At 38.6% G+C, this 19,694-nt stretch overlaps 1 non-coding gene across 1 annotated transcript; it reads left to right on the top strand.

Moving 5' to 3' along the window:
- The first annotated feature begins 19,323 nt into the window (after positions 1-19,323).
- On the top strand, positions 19,324-19,430 carry LOC113884713. Its single transcript, XR_003508987.1, has one exon. It is a non-coding gene; the product is annotated as a U6 spliceosomal RNA (small nuclear RNA).
- The last annotated feature ends 264 nt before the right edge of the window (positions 19,431-19,694 follow it).

The raw sequence follows: 19,694 nt of genomic DNA, 5'->3' as shown, positions 1-19,694 counted from the left end.
TAAATTTTCTTAGACTATTATAAATGATCCAAAGAGAGATTACATTATATTCTTTTTTTTTTTTTTTACATTATATTCTAATTCTCTTAAAATTGGTTTGGCTTAGGAGTGCTCTAAAAATAGAGCTTAAATTAACCAATTATTTTTTCTTCAGCACCTCTGTTTACTGTGCATAGCTTTATTTAGTGCCATATTCAGAAACACATCATATTACATGTATAATTTAATATATAATTTATGTATCTGTCTATGACATCTATGTGTTTTTGTTTGTTTGTTTGTTTTAATTTAAAAAAAATTATACATGTGTTCCCCATCCTGAACCCTCCTCCCTCCTCCCTCCCCATACCATCCCTCTGGGTCGTCCCAGTGCACCAGCCCCAAGCATCCAGCATCGTGCATTGAACCTGGACTGGCATCTCGTTTCATACATGACATTTCACATGTTTCAATGCCATTCTCCCAAGTCTTCCCACCCTCTCCCTCTCCCACAGAGTCCATAAGACTGTTCTATACATCAGTGTCTCTTTTGCTGTCTTGTATACAGGGTTATCGTTACCATCTTTCTAAATTCCATATATATGCGTTAGTATACTGTATTGGTGTTTGTCCTTCTGGCTTACTTCACTTGGTATAATAGGCTCCAGTTTCATCCACCTCATTAGAACTGATTCAAATGTATTCTTTTTAATGGCTGAGTAATACTCCATTGTGTATATGTACCACTGCTTTCTTATCCCTTCATCTGCTGATGGACATCTAGGTTGTTTCCATGTCCTGGCTATTATAAACAGTGCTGCAATGAACATTGGGGTACACGTGTCTCTTTCCCTTCTGGTTTCCTCAGTGTGTATGCCCAGCAGTGGGATTGCTGGATCATAAGGCAGTTCTATTTCCAGTTTTTTAAGGAATCTTCACACTGTTCTCCATAGTGGCTGTACTAGTTTGCATTCCCACCAGCAGTGTAAGAGGGTTCCCTTTTCTCCACACCCTCTCCAGCATTTATTATTTGTAGACTTTTTGATCGCAGCCATTCTGACTGGTGTGAAATGGTATCTCATAGTGGTTTTGATTTGCATTTCTCTGATAATGAGTGATGTTGAGCATCTTTTCATGTGTTTGTTAGCCATCTGTATGTCTTCTTTGGAGAAATGTCTATTTAGATCTTTGGCCCATTTTTTGATTGGGTCATTTATTTTTCTAGAGTTTAGCTGTAGGAGTTGCTTGTATATTTTTGAGATTAGTTGTTTGTCAGTTGCTTCATTTGCTATTATTTTCTCCCATTCTGAAGGCTGTCTTTTCACCTTGCTAATAGTTTCCTTTGATGTGCAAAAGCTTTTAAGTTTAATTAGGTCCCATTTGTTTATTTTTGCTTTTATTTCCAATATTCTGGGAGGTGGGTCATAGAGGATCCTGCTGTGATGTATGTCAGAGAGTGTTTTGCCTATGTTCTCCTCTAGGAGTTTTATAGTTTCTGGTCTTACGTTGAGATCTTTAATCCAACACCATATACAAAAACATCTATGTGTTTTATACAGCATAAGATATAAGCAAAAATTAAGTAATACTGTATTTGTATTTATCATATTTTATCATTAGTATGTATATCTATGTGCTCAGTCTCATCTGACTCTTTGCAACTCCATGGACTGTAGCCCATCAGGCTCCTCTGTCCATGGAATTTTCTGGACAAGAATACTGAAGCAGTTTGTCATTTCCTAGTCCAGGGGATCTTCTCCATCCAACCTGACTCTTCTGTGCCTTCTGAATTGACAGGTGGATTCTTTGCTACCTGGAAATCATTACTTATTCTCTATTATTCTAAGCAAATTGTGTAAACAATTTGAGGTATAGGGCTAATCAATGAATCATCCCTTCAGAGCATTTTAATATTGTGTGAGAAACATTACTTATTAGGTAAATTCTGCATTGACCATGTAAAATAAGAATTCTTTTATTTTTATAATTAAGAACTCTTTTAATATGTTTATCATGGATAAATGTTTGAAAGATGTGGTTTTAATCCAAATAAACTGTATTTCTTGTATACTTGCTTTATCATTTTTAGTTAAAGATACTGAATATCTAACTATTTCCACACCTCTCCACCACATTCACACTAATCAGTTGGGGGTGGCAGCAGGGGAAGACTTAATCTTTTCATTGGTGCAAATAATTTTCTTTGTTTTTTGTTTTTTTTTTTAATATTAAGAAAGTTCACTCCTGTAATCACCCCTCAAGTCTCAGGTTGAAAACTGCTGGTAGAATCAAGGCTTCTTGAATGGAAGGAAGGCCACTTCCCTGAATGACATAATAGCTGGTCTGGTGCTTTTTAATGGTATGTTTTTGGATGCTGCTCCATGGCTAGGAAGTTCAAGAAGCAACCATTTCTTCAACAAGTTTTTAATGAGTGCTTACTATGTAACAAGTTCTGCTCTGGACCCTAAAGAATCAGAAATGAACCAAACATAGCAATCCTTGACAATCCTTGACTCACAGTCAAGTGCTGCTGCTGCTGCTAAGTCACTTCAGTCGTGTCTGACTCTGTGCGACCCCATAGATGGCAGCCCACCAGGCTCCCCCGTCCCTGGGATTCTCCAGGCAAGAACACTGGAGTGGGTTGCCATTTCCTTCTCCAATGCATGAACGTGAAAAGTGAAAGTGAAGTTGCTCAGTCATGTCCGACTCTTAGCGACCCCGTGGACTGCAGCCTACCAGGCTCCTCTGTCCATGGGATTTTCCAGGCAAGAGTACTGGAGTGGGGTGCTATTGCCTTCTCCCACAATCAAGTGAGGGAGATGGAAAAAAAACAGGACCAGTCAATAAGAATATATGTCAGATGATAATGAGTGGTAAGAAGAAGCAGACATCTTGATTTTTAAAAAACTGTCCACAGGATGGTAACATTGAAATTACAACATTTTGATAAAGACTTAAAACTGTGAGGAAATGATATATCCCGGAAAAGAGAAAGTGCAAAGTCCCCAAGGCAGAAGTAGTCCAGAGACATTTGAGGAACAAGCAAGGAGGCCAATGCTGTTCACTGGAGCTGCACAGATTTCAAGCTCAAGTTTAAGCTGACTGCTTACAATAACATTTTGTTATTTGTCTTTTTCTCCCACCAGTCATTAAGTTATACAGTGGTCATGGGATCCATCCAAAGCTCAGGTCGGCAGTGAAAACCAGCAAAAATCTTTTCAGAGCTTCTGGGTCATTTAGATCACAATTTAGAGCACTGTCTTGAAAGATCAACACAAGCATGATATAAAGGAAAAAATAGAGGCTTAATTCTTTCTGGGAAAGAAGTTACAGAATATGATTGTCATTGATGCTTATGAATTATAACTACAAAGCAGCATGAGTTTCAAACATTCACAGCACATATAATATTATAAAATTATTTACTTTAATCGGAGCCCATGAAATACTCTTTCAATAAAGAAATGGTTCAAATGATGTTGGTAAATCTATACTTATAAGAATGTTGATTTCAGAATTATAGCAAAAAAAAGCTAATTTTTAGGAAAAGAAATAACCAAGGGAGAGAAGACTTAGTATCCAGAAGGGCATGTAAAATGCCTATATATGTAATTGTCCTCTCTTCTTATATGTTAACATGATTTGGTTGCCAGTTTCTCTTATTTTTAGGGTTTAGTAAAATAGAGAGGGATAGAAATATAAGCAGCACATACAGATTTCACATAACAAATAACCTACTTTAAGCTAGAGAATACAATTACTGTCTTAGCAGAGGCTAAGGCAATGATGATTGACACCATGGAAGTTGACACCATTGAAGCTGACACATTGAAGTTGACACCAATAGTTGACACCATTGAAGGTTCACAGTGGAAGAATCTGACTCTGAAGAGATAAAATGTAGAAGCAATAAATTATGATGTAAAATGGGGTGGAATAATAAAGCAGAGGAAAAACTCTTGGAGTTTATAAACCTGAGGGCTCAGAGCCTAACTAAACAGACCCTGGAGTATGGAATTCTGGAAATAGGGCTCAAATAAACCACAGTTGGCCCTTGAAGAAGGGTATAAATAAAAGGAATATTTCAAGGAAGGGAAACCTTAGAACTAGAAAATTTCGCAGGTAATTTCAGCTAGTATCACCATTTTATCAAGACTATCCTGGTCAAATTCCATAGTGCATTTACACAGTCATTTAGAAAGTCATTGGAAGTCTCTATTCATGAAAGAGTTCACAAATTTTATGATCTTAGTGTCAATGCCTTTATTGTGAAATGACTCCACCCTCTAACAAAGAATCTTTTATTATAAATGTGTTATTCATCCAGGGAACAGGCAAGACCCTTACAGACATGCCCTTTGGGTTTGGAAAGAGAAGAAACCAGCAGATAGAGAAACACAATGAACAGACAATATCATTTTATCAAAAGACAAAGCCCAAAGGGAATTTAAATATTTAAACAAATATGCAGGCATTCCCCACTTGCAGGAGCCAAGTATATTTTGGCAGAAGGGAATTTCCATATTGTTTCAACTTTAATTCAGTGGTTAGTTCTCTTTTAATTAGAATCTTTAATGAGCAAATGTATTTTTTCCTTTTTGTTCTTTATTGGAATTATCTATGGCTAAATATCTCATAGATAAACACTTGTAAATTATTTATAAAATTCAATTTAATCCATTAATTTCTCAAGTTCAGATAAAAACTTCATGAAGCAAAACCAGATTAAATGTCAAATTCCAAAACTGAAATGTATCTATTTCCACATGTATTGACCTCATTCAAAAAGTCACATTTTTATTAAGGGTTGGTTGGTGGAGATATTAAATTGATGTTACTTTCTGACTACCTCTAGAAAGAAAGCAAAGGAGCAGAGTAGAGAAAATGTACATATGACTTTGACAATATAATTACTATAGGGAAAAATGTGTTCTTCACTGGAAAGCTATGCGTTATCTGTGGGGAGCTATTATTTTATAACTCTACAAGTTGTAGAAAACTGATAGCAATGCAAAAATAATCCTGGTCTGAAGACATGTAAATAAATTTGCTCCAGTGGAGTTTTATCTATCAAAACTCTTCTAGCTTGGAAAAAGTTGGATAACAGGTGAGAACCATATATTCTATTTGTTTAGGTGGGATTTTCAATACGACATATCATTATCTTATAAGTAAATTTACAGAATACCATGCTTTCTCATAAATGAAATATGAAATATGTACCACTAATATAAAGTTATCCTAAAGATTATTTGACAGCTATTTTTTTAATCTTTTTATCTATTAACCACAATGTCCAGCAAACAAAGAGCTGGCTTGTGACAGGAAGTCATAGATTGTTACCCCCACAAAATAAACAAACACAATGCTAGTAGATATAGTCAAAGCTCATTAGAAATAAAAACTATTTTAGGCTTTATTAAATTTCCCTGATGGCTCAGATGGTAAAGAATCTGCCTGCAATCTGGGAGACGTGGGTTCGGTCCCTGGGTTAGGAAGATCCCCTGGGAAGAGGGCATGGCAACCCAGTCTAGTATTCTTGCCTGGAGAATCCCCATGGACAGAGGAGCCTGGTGGGCTACAGTCCATGAGGTCACTAAGAGTTGGACGTGACTGAGCAAGTAAGCACACACAATACACAAAGTACTCTACCTAGGATTGTTTGAGCATAGAATCTGATTTAGTGTGCAAATTATTCTGATATGAAGGAAAATCCAATAGCTTATAGAAAATATGCTTAAAAACAGGGTTCCTGCTGCTGCTGCTGCTGCTAAGTCGCTTCAGTCGTGTCCGACTCTGTGTGACCCCATAGATGGCCGCCCACCAGGCTCCCCCGTCCCTGGGATTCTCCAGGCAAGAACACTGGAGTGGGTTGCCATTTCCTTCTCCAATGCATGAAAGTGAAAAGTGAAAGTGAAGTCGCTCAGTCGTGTCAGACTCTTCTCGACTCCATGGACTGCAGCTTACCAGGCTTCTCCGTCCATGGGTTTTCCAGGCAAGAGTACTGGAGTGGGGTGCCATTGCCTTTTCTGAAAAACAGGGTTCCTAGTAACACGCTAAAAACAAGGATGGAATCAAAATGCATTGAACCTTATAAAATTTGAGTGGCAAGATCAAATTATATCAAAACATAGGAGAAAAACATATATGATATGTAAGTAAGTCTGTGTGGAATTAGTTGGGACCAAAGCTAATTATGAATCAGACCTATCTCATTACTGATAATTTAAATTACTATCAAAAGTATTACCATCCAATTTTTGCCATCACTGTATAGATTGCTATAGAAAATTCGTTTAAAAATTGTTACAAATAGTTTATGGATTTCTTACAAGCAGTATGGTACATAAAAGTTAGCCTTGTACTCAGTAGCTAAATTTTTGTAGACTATGATTTAAGAGTAACTCCTCCCGTCACCGCCCCTGGCCTCGGGCGTGGGGACGTGGGGTAGCTCCTCTCGGCCGCTCCCCCTGACCTCAGATGCGGGGTAGCTCCTCTCGGCTGTTTCTGCGCCATCACGGTCTGGTCCTCTTGGCCGCTGCCCCTGACCTCGGACGTGGGGTAACTCCTCTTGGCTGCCGCCCTTCGGGCATCTGGTCCTCCCGGCTTCTGCCCCTGACCTCGGACGTGGGGTGGCTCCTCTTACCCCGCGTCCGAGGCCAGGGGCGACGGGCAGGAGGAGCTACCCCACGCCCCTAAGCCCGAAGCCAAGGGCAGCGGCGGGGAGGAGGAACCCCACGTCCAAGGAGCCGTGGCTGCGCAGACACAGGAGGGCCTAGAAGAGCTATCCCACACTGAAGGTCAGGAAGGGCGGCGGTGAGGAGATACCCCTCGTCCAAGGTAAGGAGCAATGGCCGCGCTTTGCTGGAGCAGCCGTGAAGAGATACCCCACGCCCAAGGTAAGAGAAACCCAAGTAAGACGGTAGGTGTTGCAAGAGGGCATCAGAGGGCAAACACACTGAAACCATACTCACAGAAAGCTAGTCAATCTAATCACACTAGGACCACAGCCTTGTCTAACTCAATGAAACTAAGCCATGCCTGTGGGGCAACCCAAGACAGGCAGGTCACGGTGGAGAGATTTGACAGAATGTGGTCCACTGGAGAAGGGAATGGCAAACCACTTCAGTATTCTTGCCTTGAGAACCCCACGAACAGTATGAAAAGGCAAAATGATAGGATACTGAAACAGGAACTCCCCAGGTCAGTAGGTGCCCAATACGCTGCTGGAGATCAGTGGAGAAATAACTCCAGAAAGAATGAAGGGATGGAGCCAAAGCAAAAACAATACCCAATTGTGAATGCGACTGGTGATGGAAGCAAGGTCCAATGCTGTAAAGAGCAATATTGCATAGGAACCTGGAATGTCAGGTCCATGAATCAAGGCAAATTGGAAGTGGTCAAACAAGAGATGGCAAAAGTGAATGTCGACATTCTGGGAATCAGCAAACTGAAATGGACTGGAATGGGTGAATTTAACTGAGATGACCATTATATCTACTACTGCAGGCAGGAATCCCTCAGAAGAAATGGAGTAGCCATCATGGTCAACAAAAGAGTCCAAAATGCAGTACTTGGATGCAATCTCAAAAACAACAGAATGATCTCTATTCATTCCAAGGCAAACCATTCAATATCACAGTAATCCAAGTCTATGTCCCAACCAGTAATGCTGAAGAAGCTGAAGTTGAACGGTTCTATGAAGACTTACAAGACCTTTTAGAACTAACACCCAGAAAAGATGTCCTTTTCATTATAGGGCACTGGAATGCAAAAGTAGGAAGTCAAGAAACACCTGGAGTAACAGGCAAATTTGGCCTTGGAATACAGAATGAAGCAGGGCAAAGACTAATAGAGTTTTGCCAACAAAATGCACTGGTCATAACAAACACCCTCTTCCAACAACACAAGAGAAGACTCTATACATGGACATCCCCAGATGGTCAACACCGAAATCAGATTGATTATATTCTTTGCAGCCAAAGATGGAGAAGCTCTATACAGTCAGCAAAAACAAGACCAGGAGCTGACTGTGGCTCAAACCATGAACTCCTTATTGCCAAATTCAGACTTAAATTGAAGGAAGTAGGGAAAACCACTAGACCATTCAGGTATGACCTAAATCAAATCCCTTATGATTATACAGTAAAAGTGAGAAATAGATTTAAAGGCCTAGATCTGATAGAGTGCCTGATGAACTATGGAATGAGGTTCGTGACATTGTACAGGAGACAGGGATCAAGACCATTCCCATAGAAAAGAAATGCAAAAAAGCAAAATGGCTATCTGGGGAGGCCTTACAAATAGCTGTGAAAGAAGAGAAGTGAAAAGCAAAGGAGAAGAGGAAAGATATAAGCATCTGAATGCAGAGTTCCAAAGAATAGCAAGGGGAGATAAGAAAGCCTTCCTCAGTTATCAATGCAAAGAAATAGAGGAAAACAACAGAATGGGAAACACTAGGGATCTCGTCAAGAAAATTAGAGCCACCAAGGGAATATTTCATGCAAAGATGGGCTCGATAAAGGACAGAAATGGTATGGACCTAACAGAACCAGAAGATATTAAGAAGAGGTGGCAAGAATACGCAGAAGAACTGTACAAAAAAGATCTTCATGACCCAGATAATCACGATGGTGTGATCACTGACCTAGAGCCAGACATCCTGGAATGTGAAGTCAAGTGGGCCTTAGAAAGCATCACTACTAACAAAGCTAGTGGAGGTGATGGAATTCCCATTGAGCTATTTCAAATCCTGAAAGATGATGCTGTGAAAGTGCTGCACTCAATATGCCAGCAAATTTGGAAAACTCAGCAGTGGCCACAGGACTGGAAAAGATCAATTTTCATTCCAATCCCAAAGAAAGGCAATGCCAAAGAATGCTCAAACTACCGCACAATTGCACTCATCTCACACGCTAGTAAAGTAATGCTCAAAATTCTCCAAGCCAGGCTTCAGCAATATGTGAACTGTGAACTTTCTGATGTTCATGCTGGTTTTAGAAAAGGCAGAGGAACCAGAAACCAAATTGCCAACATCCGCTGGATCATAGAAAAAGCAAGAGAGTTCCAGAAAAACATCTATTTCTGCTTTATTGACTATGCCAAAGCCTTTGACTGTGTGTATCACAATAAACTGTGGAAAATTCTTCAAGAGATGGGCATACCAGACCACCTGATCTGCCTCTTGAGAAATTTGTATGCAGGTCAGGAAGCAACAGTTAGAACTGGACATGGAACAACAGACTGGTTCCAAATAGGAAAAGGAGTACGTCAAGGCTGTATATTGTCACCCTGCTTATTTAACTTAAATGCAGAGTACATCATGAGAAACGCTGGACTAGTAGAAACACAAGCTGGAATCAAGATTGTCGGGAGAAATATCAATAACCTCAGATATGCAGATGACACCACCCTTATGGCAGAAAGTGAAGAGGAACTAAAAAGCCTCTTGATGAAAGTGAAAGTGGAAAGTGAAAAAGTTGGCTTAAAGCTCAACATTCAGAAAACAAAGATCATGGCATCTGGTCCCACCACTTCATGGGAAATAGATGGGGAAACAGTGGAAACAGTGTCAGACTTTATTTTTCTGGCTCCAAAATCACTACAGATGGTGACTGCAGCCATGAAATTAAAAGACGCTTATTCCTTGGAAGGAAAGTTATGACCAACCTAGATAGCATATTGAAAAGCAGAGACATTACTTTGCCAACAAAGGTTCGTCTAGTCAAGGCTATGGTTTTTCCTGTAGTCATGTATGGATGTGAGAGTTGGTCTGTGAAGAAAGCTGAGCGCCGAAGAATTGATGCTTTTGAACTGTGGTGTTGAAGAAGACTCTTGAGAGTCCCTTGGACTGCAAGGAGATCCAACCAGTCCATTCTGGAGGAGATCAGCCCTGGGATTTCTTTGGAAGGAATGATGCTAAAGCTGAAACTCCAGTACTTTGGCCACCTCATGCGACGAGTTGACTCATTGGAAAAGACTCTGATGCTCGGAGGGATTGGGGTCAGGAGGAGAAGGGGACGACAGAGGATGAGATGGCTGGATGGCATCACTGACTCGATGGACATGAGTGTCAGTGAACTCCGGGAGTTGGTGACGGACAGGGAGGCCTGGCATGCTGCGATTCATGGGGTCACAAAGCGTTGGACACGACTGAGCGACCGATCTGATCTGATCTGATGATTTAAGAGTACAAAACAAGTTCCAAACCAGTGCCCAAAAAGCCCAGCCAGGAAGAAGTAGACTAGTAAAGCAGTCTTGGAACAACGCTATAGGCACTGATGGAGTCTGCAATTAAACAGAGACCACATAAGCTATCTGAAGATGATTGGCAGTTATTGTCTCCAGCTGGTTATTGTCACACAAGGATGTAGGATACGTCATTTCATCTGATTTTTTGAGTCTGCATTCCAAGTTTCATATAAAATCTCCAGATTTTTGCAACTGATTAAAAAAAAAAAAAAAAGTTTTGACATTGTGCCTCCCAATGTGATCCACTAAAAAATAATCTCTGGGTTATTCCTAACAAGAGAGGACAGCTCAATTCCAGTAATAAGAAAAAAACATTCCTATGTATAGCACAGGAAACTCTACTCAATGCTCTGTAATAACCTAAATGGAAGGAACTGCAATAAAGAGGGAGTATATGTATAAGCATAGCTGATTCACCCTGCTGTACAACAGAAACTAATAGAACATTGTAAAGTAACTATCCTCCAATTAAAAAAAAAAAAAAGAAAGAAACATTGAATGGATCTCTTTGAAGACATCACACAAAATAAAAGATAAGACTATGCTTTAAAACTTAGGATCATGAAGAATAGGAAAAGCAAGGGAAATCATTCCAGATTGAAGGACAATAGAGAGATACGACTATTAAGTGTAATACGAATTCTTGGACTGGATCATTTTTTCCCAAAACAGAAAAGAAATATTGTTAGGACACTTGGCAAAATTTGAATGAGGTCTGTAAATTGGACAATAGTCATATCAGTGTTGATTTCTTGATTTGGATGGTTATACTGTATTGTCTTGGAGAGTGTTCTTGATTTGATGAAATACACACTCAAGATTTTAGATGTGATGGGGCAATTTGCTCTCAAAATTCTTAAAACTTTTAGGGAAGTTGAAAATTGTTCAAATTAAATGAAAATTGCAAAACTTGAAGTTACTTCTAATATACAAAGTAAGAGAATAGTAGAGATAGGAAGGTGGCATAAAAGAAAAAAAAACTGCCCTTCTGTAAATGTAAATTTTTTCAAAGAAAAATAAGAAAAGTCTTAATAATTTTACTTTTACTTACAATTATAATTATATTTTATGATGGCACTAGTGGTAAAGAATCCGCCTGCCAATGCAGGAGACATAAAAGATGTAGGTCCAATCCCTGTTTCAAGAAGATCCCCTGGAAGGAAATGGCACGCCACACATCAGTATTCTTGCTTATAAAATCCCACGGACAGAGGAATCTGGCGGGCTACATTCCATGGGATCACAAAGAGTTGGACCCGACTGAGTGAGCACATTACAGTAGAAAATGTTCTGTTTATTCATTCTCTGAAACAGCTTAATTCAATGTAAGTCAGAAATACCAAGATTGCGTTAACTTTAATGTTTTTGAAAAATTTCCTTAGCAAATTAAAATTTCCCGTAGATATGAAATACTCAGTCTAGACCACCTAAATACTCCTCACAAAGAGCTGGGGGCACAAATATTCCTACAGTAAATGATAAACACATGAATCTATACCAAGGGATATTTTCATAATGCTGTAACTTTAAACTTCTACATGTGTTGAAAAAATATCTTTTTAAAATAACTCTGGAACTGTTTAACATTTAAAACTGAATGTGTTTATGTGCAGCATGTATGGGATTTTGGCCACCAAAGAGACAATTATGGCAATTGGAAATTTGCTTCTGAATCGGTTCCCCATGACCCTAATATATTTTTATTCATTGCTAATTAACTTTTTCTCTCATAAATGACCCTGCCTCCTTTATAGCACTTTATTCTTGTTGCATATTTTCCTACCAAATGTCCAGTCAACTTTAAATTCATTTTAAAAGGCAAAGAAAACTCACAAGTAACTCTTTCTTTGAATCTATATATTCTTTTACCTATAAATGTATGTCTAATTTTGTCAAACTTTCTCCATACCTGAGAGTTATTTAATTCAATTTAACTAAATATCATAGGCTAAAAAATTAAGATCATATTGGACATGGGAACTGTCATTATTTAAGGTTTTTGAGGTCACTAGCATCATGCTATTTCTAGGAATAACTAGATATGTTACAAAAGAAATCATTCTCACTGCTTCATATGTCATTTCAATATTCCTACTGGCAAGAATATTCTCAAGAATTTCTCATGCAAGACCTAACTAAGAATAATGAGATATATCTGTGAGACATCAACAGGAAACATAATATTTCACTTATGTGAATATCTAAATTAGCTAAAATGTTCCCACATTTAAGCAAAATTTTAAGCAATTCAGATGGATTTTTTTTCCTGAATTATATTTATTGTTATTGACATATATTTCCTTATATAATTCAAGGTTATCATTGTGGACATTAGCGTGATGACATTACAAGTACATCCCCAAGGATTTATGCCCTAAAATGTATGCCCCACTCTCCCAAATAGCATGGCGTCCAGGCTTGGGGGGCTGTATCTCCCACTCCCACCTTCTTTGGCACAGAGGTGGGAGGCTGGGATCTCAGGCATCTGTATTATACCATGCTATCCCCACACTTTCATTTCATAGTCAGGCTTCTATTCCATCTGGACCCATGAGAATACAGAAGGTATTTCCTTGGGATTTCTAAGCGAAAACTTCCTAAATCTTTCTGCATATAGTCGATGATGTCCCAGAAGTTAGCTACCAGGACTTAACAGCCACAGTTCAACTGTAAGAGTAGCCATATTCGAAACCACCTTGAAACCACCTTGTTAGGGTTTCTGTTACAGACTAGAAGGCAGAAAAGAGCAAAGTAAAGACTACCAGCCTGTTATGACATCGAGTAGCTAAATCAAACCATTCATCAAATTTTTTTTTCTCTGCATTTGTGTCTTTCTTTCCCTTTTTATTATAACTGTGTCGTGCAAGAAACATATTGGTTTTGAGCTGGGTTGCCTGTCATTTGCAACTAAGTGTACCCTATTGAGACAATAATTTATTCTGATAGTGATGCCTGCAAGGCTAATATACAGCCTCTGCCTTATTTCATTAGGTAAGATATTAATAATTCAGAATTTTCTATGTGTTTTGTTCCTGTGCTTAGTTTATATAGCTTGTATCTCCTCTCCTGTTATCTACTATCACTCTACAGGCTAGGAAATTAATCACTAACAGGTGAGAATTGTCCACTAATTTCTTTTAATCCACTATGACCTTAGAGATAGGAGCTACACCTCAGGCTTCAAATTCCTGCCTTACTTCCTCAGGAAGGACTTCCACACCTACATCAAGGTCAAATTCCTTTGTTAAGTATCCTTCAGTTACTGAGTACTTACTCTGCGCCAAATTCTCTTCTAAGAATTTTACCTGAATTAACTTATTTAATACTCACATCAACCTTGTTTTACAGACCCTATTATTCTCATTTTACAAATGAAGACACTGAGGCACAAGTACAAAATCACAAAACTAGGGAGCATTGGGCATAGGATTCAAATCAAGGCAACTCAGAGCCCTCCCTCTTAACTTCTAGGATCTGTTGCTTTTCCTCAGAATGCTTATATCAGTTGGTTATTAAACATTCCCTAAAACAATAATGGGATTAACAGTCAACCCTCCCAACAGACTACAAGTTGCACATGAGCAGAGATCGTATGTAGTTAGGTTCATCACCCACAGCTCCCCGACTCTTACATATTACCTGTTTCATCATGGGCACTAGGTGAATATTTGTTAATTGAGGGAGGAAAGGAAAGAAAGGAAGAAGGTAAGGAAGCAGAAAGAGGAGTAAAGGAGAAGGGGAGGGACAGCGGGTAAGACTGAAAAAGGTCCAGAGAGGAGGCTTTACATAAACTGTAATTAAGGACAGTCTCGGCTGTGGACCTTTTCTGACCATCTCCAAAGAGTTGAATATCAGAAAAATGATCTGTTACTGTACTTCATGTCCAATGGCAGTGCCTCCATCAGCAAGTAATTCAGAATATATCTAACACTTGCAGTGGTAATAAAAACTTAAAAACATATCAAGAATATAAATACAGTTTTATATTTACAGGGATGAAATTATAAGGATGAAGTTATGCCTGGATCCATGTTCAAGCTTAAAAGGTACAGAAAACAAAAACCTCTCAGGAGACCTGAAGGAAGCTATAACTAAGAATATGGTTGAGGATATAGTCTGTACCAGGTAACTATCGCTACGTAACCAATTATCCTAAAACACAGAAGCATAAAATAGAACACGTTTATTTTCTCACACTTTCTGTGACTCAGGAACAGCTTAATTGAGTCCTGCTGCTCCACACCTTTCACAAGACTGCAGCCAAGATTCTGGCACAGGTTCATAGTGGGGTAGGATCTGCTTCCAACTTCACTCAGTGGTTTTTTAAGTTTGCATTTTTCTTATGACATATTTACCATTTTTAAACAATTTTATGAATTGAGGTATATTTACTTTTCACTGTTGTGGTAGCCTCAGGTGAATAGCAAAGTGATTCAGATATACATATATATATATATATATAAATGTGTGTATACATGTATATAAATATATGTACACGTGTGTGTGTTAGTCGCTCAGTAGTGTCCAACTCTTGGTGTCCATGCATAGCCCACCAGGCTCCACTGTCCATGAAATTCTCCAGACAAGAATACTTGGGTAGGTAACCATTTCTTTTTCCAGTGTATATGTATGTATGCGTGTGTGTGTGTGTGTGTGTGTGTGTGTGTATGCATGCTAAGTTGCTTCAGTTGTGTCCAACTCTTTGCCACCCTACGGAGCCTAGCCCACCAGGCTTCTCCATCCATGGGATTCTCCAGACAAGAATACTGGAGTGGGTTGCCACACCCTCCTCCAGGAGATCATCCCAACCCAGAGACTGAAACCACATTTCCTGCATTGCACACACACACACATGTGTGTGTGTGTGTGTGAGTGTTGTTTTTTGGTATTAAACGTATGTATGTGGTAATACATTAAATGTATGTATGTGGTAATACATTATTTTTTTTTAAATGGTGATATATGAAATGAAATGTTTCTGCTGCTCAACTATACCTTCTAAAGAGTATTTTAATAAATTAGGATTAAAGACAAAGAATATAATTCACACACTGAGGAGTAATTAAACTCAAACTCATAAAAAATTACAGTAAATTTTAACCAAATGGTGTATATAACAAGCATAATTTCAGACCTAAAAGTCCAAGAGCAAACTTCCAATAAGTCATTGAAGGGCTCCTCCCCCAGCTTTCCACGAGGAGAGGAGATGATCTGCCAAACTGAAACCTGCTCATCCCTGTGTTCCTTCTTAAAGATACAGCAGAAGCAGGAAGGGACTGCAGGTACTTCCGCAGACAACCTGTGTCATTCCGAGTAAATATTAAATTGAATACTCAAAATCTTCTTCTGAAAGAACCAAGTCCCTTTTACAAATACCAAGTGTGAGTTTGTGTACTGGTGGTTTTAATTGGCCTGAGGTTTGGTACAGCTTGACTTTGTCAGTAAGGGCTACTTTAGTTTAAAATGAAGCAAAACAATTTTAAAAGGCAGGGCAAGCCAATAGATCACTTAAACTGGAGACCAGTTGTGGTCTCAGTTAAAAATCTACTTTGCTCCCTAACTTTATTCATAGGGAGTGGGGAAGCCCATCAGATCAGCAAGTGCATGCTAGTTACCAATAATACACATATTTTCTTTTCCTCACACTGGTTTTGTAGAAAGAAGAAGCAATTAGGAAACATGTGAAAGGCCATTTTTTAAATATAAAAGAAATAGGAGAGGAAAAGAGATAGAAGATGCCTTGAATAAGACTTGAGGCAGAGAAAGAAACCTGGGACTCTATGTTGTTTGAAATACAAAAACAAAACTGCAGGGTACAATAGACATATATCAGGACAGTGACTTGTATTTTCTTGCAAACTGAAATTATGAATGTAGCAGGGAATATCTATCAGCATAGTAATAATAGACTTAAGTATTAACTCAACATAATATCTATTTCAAATAGTCAAATGGGAATTGACCATGGTAGAAAGATCAAGAAAATATTCTTAAAATCAGTCCTATGGAGTTAGAATATAAAAAGAAGTAGTATAATAATTATGTTTCCAGATTATCAGGGTATTTCCATCAAACATGAATTAAGTACTGATATTTTATACGTATACAACCCTTTCTTTTAAAAAGCAATAACTAAAACACAAAACATCATAATCATGATTATCCAATTAGTAAGAACCATCTATTGTCCCAGTACTGTTTAGATTTTCTCAGAATAAGATGTGTGGAAGCAGTTAGTGGTTTGTGTGTGTGTGTGTGTGTAAGGAGGAACTGGTAGATGACCTTTGAGATCATGCAGCATAGCTATGGATCTAATTCAGTAATGACTTCTACTACCCTACCTGTCTCATGAGTTTTATGAATCCACTTCAGCATCTTCCAAAACATACAATTCACTACTTTAGGAGGCAGCCTCCTTCATTTCCAGGAAATATGATTGCCAAAATATGTTTCCTTATTATGAAGTCAAAATTTTCGCTCTATAATATTTACCATTAATGTCCCAGACCTAAACTAAATTATGCCTTTGGATATACACACAGAAACACACACACGCGCACACACCCATGCAATCATGACTATACAGAAAACAAAAGAACTACTATGCTTTTCACTAAATCTCTTCTCAAATGTCAAACCAAAGTCTTTCATTATTCTTTTACTTGTATCCTGCATTATGGTTCAGTTGAATCCTCATATGACTCTGCTCAAAAATGACAATATTATCCATAGCCTTGGTTGATTGCTGCAGAAATGAGTACAACTCTCTCCTAATTTGTTCTGATCTACTTTTCCTATTGTAATAGAGGAATTGCTAGTAGTAGTAATGTCAGTCATTTGGTCGTGTCCAACCCTTTGAGATCCCATAGAGGAAAATGCTAAGGTAGATTCAAATGGGTACTAAGTAGGCTTCTTTGGTGGGAGAGACTATAAGCCAAAAGATGTGAGAAACAAAGACACAATTAGATGATAAAATTCAGTGAAAGATACAATCGGGAGCCACTTATATTGGGGTTCCCTTGTGGCTCAGCTGGTAAAGAATCCGCCGGCAATGCAGGAGAACTGGGTTCGATCTCTGGGTTGGGAAGATCCCCTGGAGAAGGGAAAGGCTACCCACTCCAGTATTCTGGCCTGGAGAATTCCGTGGATACAGTCCATGGGGTCGCACAGAGTCAGACATTACTGAGCGACTTTCACTTCACTTCACTTCAGTATATAACCTGAGAAAGGGAGCTGCTGCTGCTAAGTCGCTTCAGTCGTGTCCGACTTTGTGCGACCCCATAGACGGCAGCCCACCAGGCTCCCCCGTCCTTGGGATTCTCCAGGCAAGAACACTGGAGTGGGTTGCCATTACCTTCTCCAGAGCATGAAAGTGAAAACTGAAAAGGAAGTCGCTCAGTCGTGTCCGACTCTTAGCAACCCCACGTACTGCCTCCCACCAGGCTCCTCTGTCCATGGGATTTTCCAGGCAAGAGTACTGGAGTCGGGTGCCATTGCCTTCTCCGGAGAAAGGGAGGCACGTTTACAAAACAATCTGAGATTTCTGACTCCTTCAGGCAAGGAACGTTATTATACCTTCTTTCATTAGTTATCAGTGCCTGCTGGTGATTTTGATTCTCCAAAAATAGTTTGAACTTGGTATGTTTTGACAAAATCTCTCAACGATATTACATGTTGAATGTTTATTCAAAGAAACTATCAATGAATTATTATTGAGTTCTTAATGCACAGTGTTTCTGTAAAGTGAATCATATGTCCATTTAAGCAACAGAAATTTGTTTTAGAAAAAATTTCCCAAGGTAAAATTTAAGAAGATTGATAACAAGTACTAAGGTATTAGCCGTTTTCCTAATTTTCCTTAAACTCTGTCTCTAATATACTGAAATTACCTGATCTCAACCATCCACAGTATAGAATGAACTCTTCATTCTATGGGCTGCCATTTTAAAACAATGAATCTAGTAATGGACCAGTGTAGACTGTCTTTGCAGCAAAAGCTAGTGGGTTGGAAAAGGTGAGCAATTTTCTTGTAATCTAGTGGTTACTCTGAGGAGCTAGAAGTTTGGTGGCAATTGGTGTTATTTGCTGGCAGTTGCCAACCAACTGTGCATTGCCTTGTGGAGGAAAACAGTTCATGATAGTGGGAGAAGGGAGTGGTTTATACATAAAGCAAACTCTTATAACTCCAGAAGATCAAAGCCTGAACCAAATAGGTGAGAATTGTTCACTTAGAGGGTCATCTAAGGAAAAGCTATCAAGGGGAGTGACAAAGCTTGCTAATTCTATTTGAGATTCAACACTAACCAAGAAAAGAAATATATATATAGAAACCAAGGGGCTTATTTCCAAACAGTTTAAGGGAATGTGTTACATTTGTCTTCCTTCTGTGGCAAATACCAGCTATGTGGCCACATTGCTGGAAGAGGTGGGGTGGACCTCTCAACATTTTGGTTTATCAGAGAGGATGACTTCCTAAGTAGATGGAGGTAATAATAATTCAGAAGGAAAGCTAGGAAACCAAGACTCTTATTACACAGTCAGGACTCAGATCCATTACAAAGAACATTCAATAAAAGAATGTGGTATGAAATTGGAAGAAAAGTAGAAGCTCTGTTTCCCTGTAGCACCTCTTTAAGTGTGCACAGAAGAGGAAGAGAGAACAAAGAAATGCCTCCACTGGAAAGTCAGTGGCATAGAGAGCACATCCATAAAGACTGTATCTAATATTTAAGAGAAGAGCTCTTTCCTACAGAACCTACATACAAAAGTCCCTCAACAAATATTTGTTGAATGAATAAATGATTAGATTAATAAGGAGGAATCACTCCTAAATTCTAGAAAATCTTATATTTGGGAAAAATAAGTATTTGGAGAGTGATTGACACTGTCAGTGGATCAATAGGCCAATACTGAAGTGTGCTGTTCTCTGAAGCACGGATCCAAGAAGTAACAGCCCACAGAGACAACTGTACAATACATTTGATCCAACTGGGAATCGAAAATACCACCCGAAGAGGCTGGGGGGAATTTCTAAGGAATATTTCAAAGTATCCAGTAATACCAATAAGAATTAATAAATTTTAAAGAATACCAGTGCTTGCTTCAGCAGCACAGATACTAGAATTGGAATGATACAGAAAAGATTAGCATGGCCCCTGCATAAGTATGACATGTAAATTCATGAAGTGCTCCATATTTTAATATTTGTATAACTGAATCACTTTACTGTACACCTGAGGCAACACACGATATTATAAATCAACTATATCCCAATATAAAATAAGCATTAAATTTTTAAAAAGAAGAATACCAATACTTATAATGTCAGATCTCCATATAACAATGCACAGAACATGAAAAATTAAGTTGCATTTGAGGTTTTTTAAGAGGGGGAAGAAATACTGGCTCATAAGTCCTTTGGATAAAACTCAAATTTTATATAATATAAAATGTGTGCATTACTG

The sequence above is a fragment of the Bos indicus x Bos taurus genome, chromosome 26 (assembly GCF_003369695.1).
Source record: "Bos indicus x Bos taurus breed Angus x Brahman F1 hybrid chromosome 26, Bos_hybrid_MaternalHap_v2.0, whole genome shotgun sequence".
Lineage (NCBI taxonomy): Eukaryota > Metazoa > Chordata > Mammalia > Artiodactyla > Bovidae > Bos > Bos indicus x Bos taurus.
Note: the sequence above shows the minus strand (reverse complement) of the source record. Positions and strands in the feature narration are given on the sequence as shown.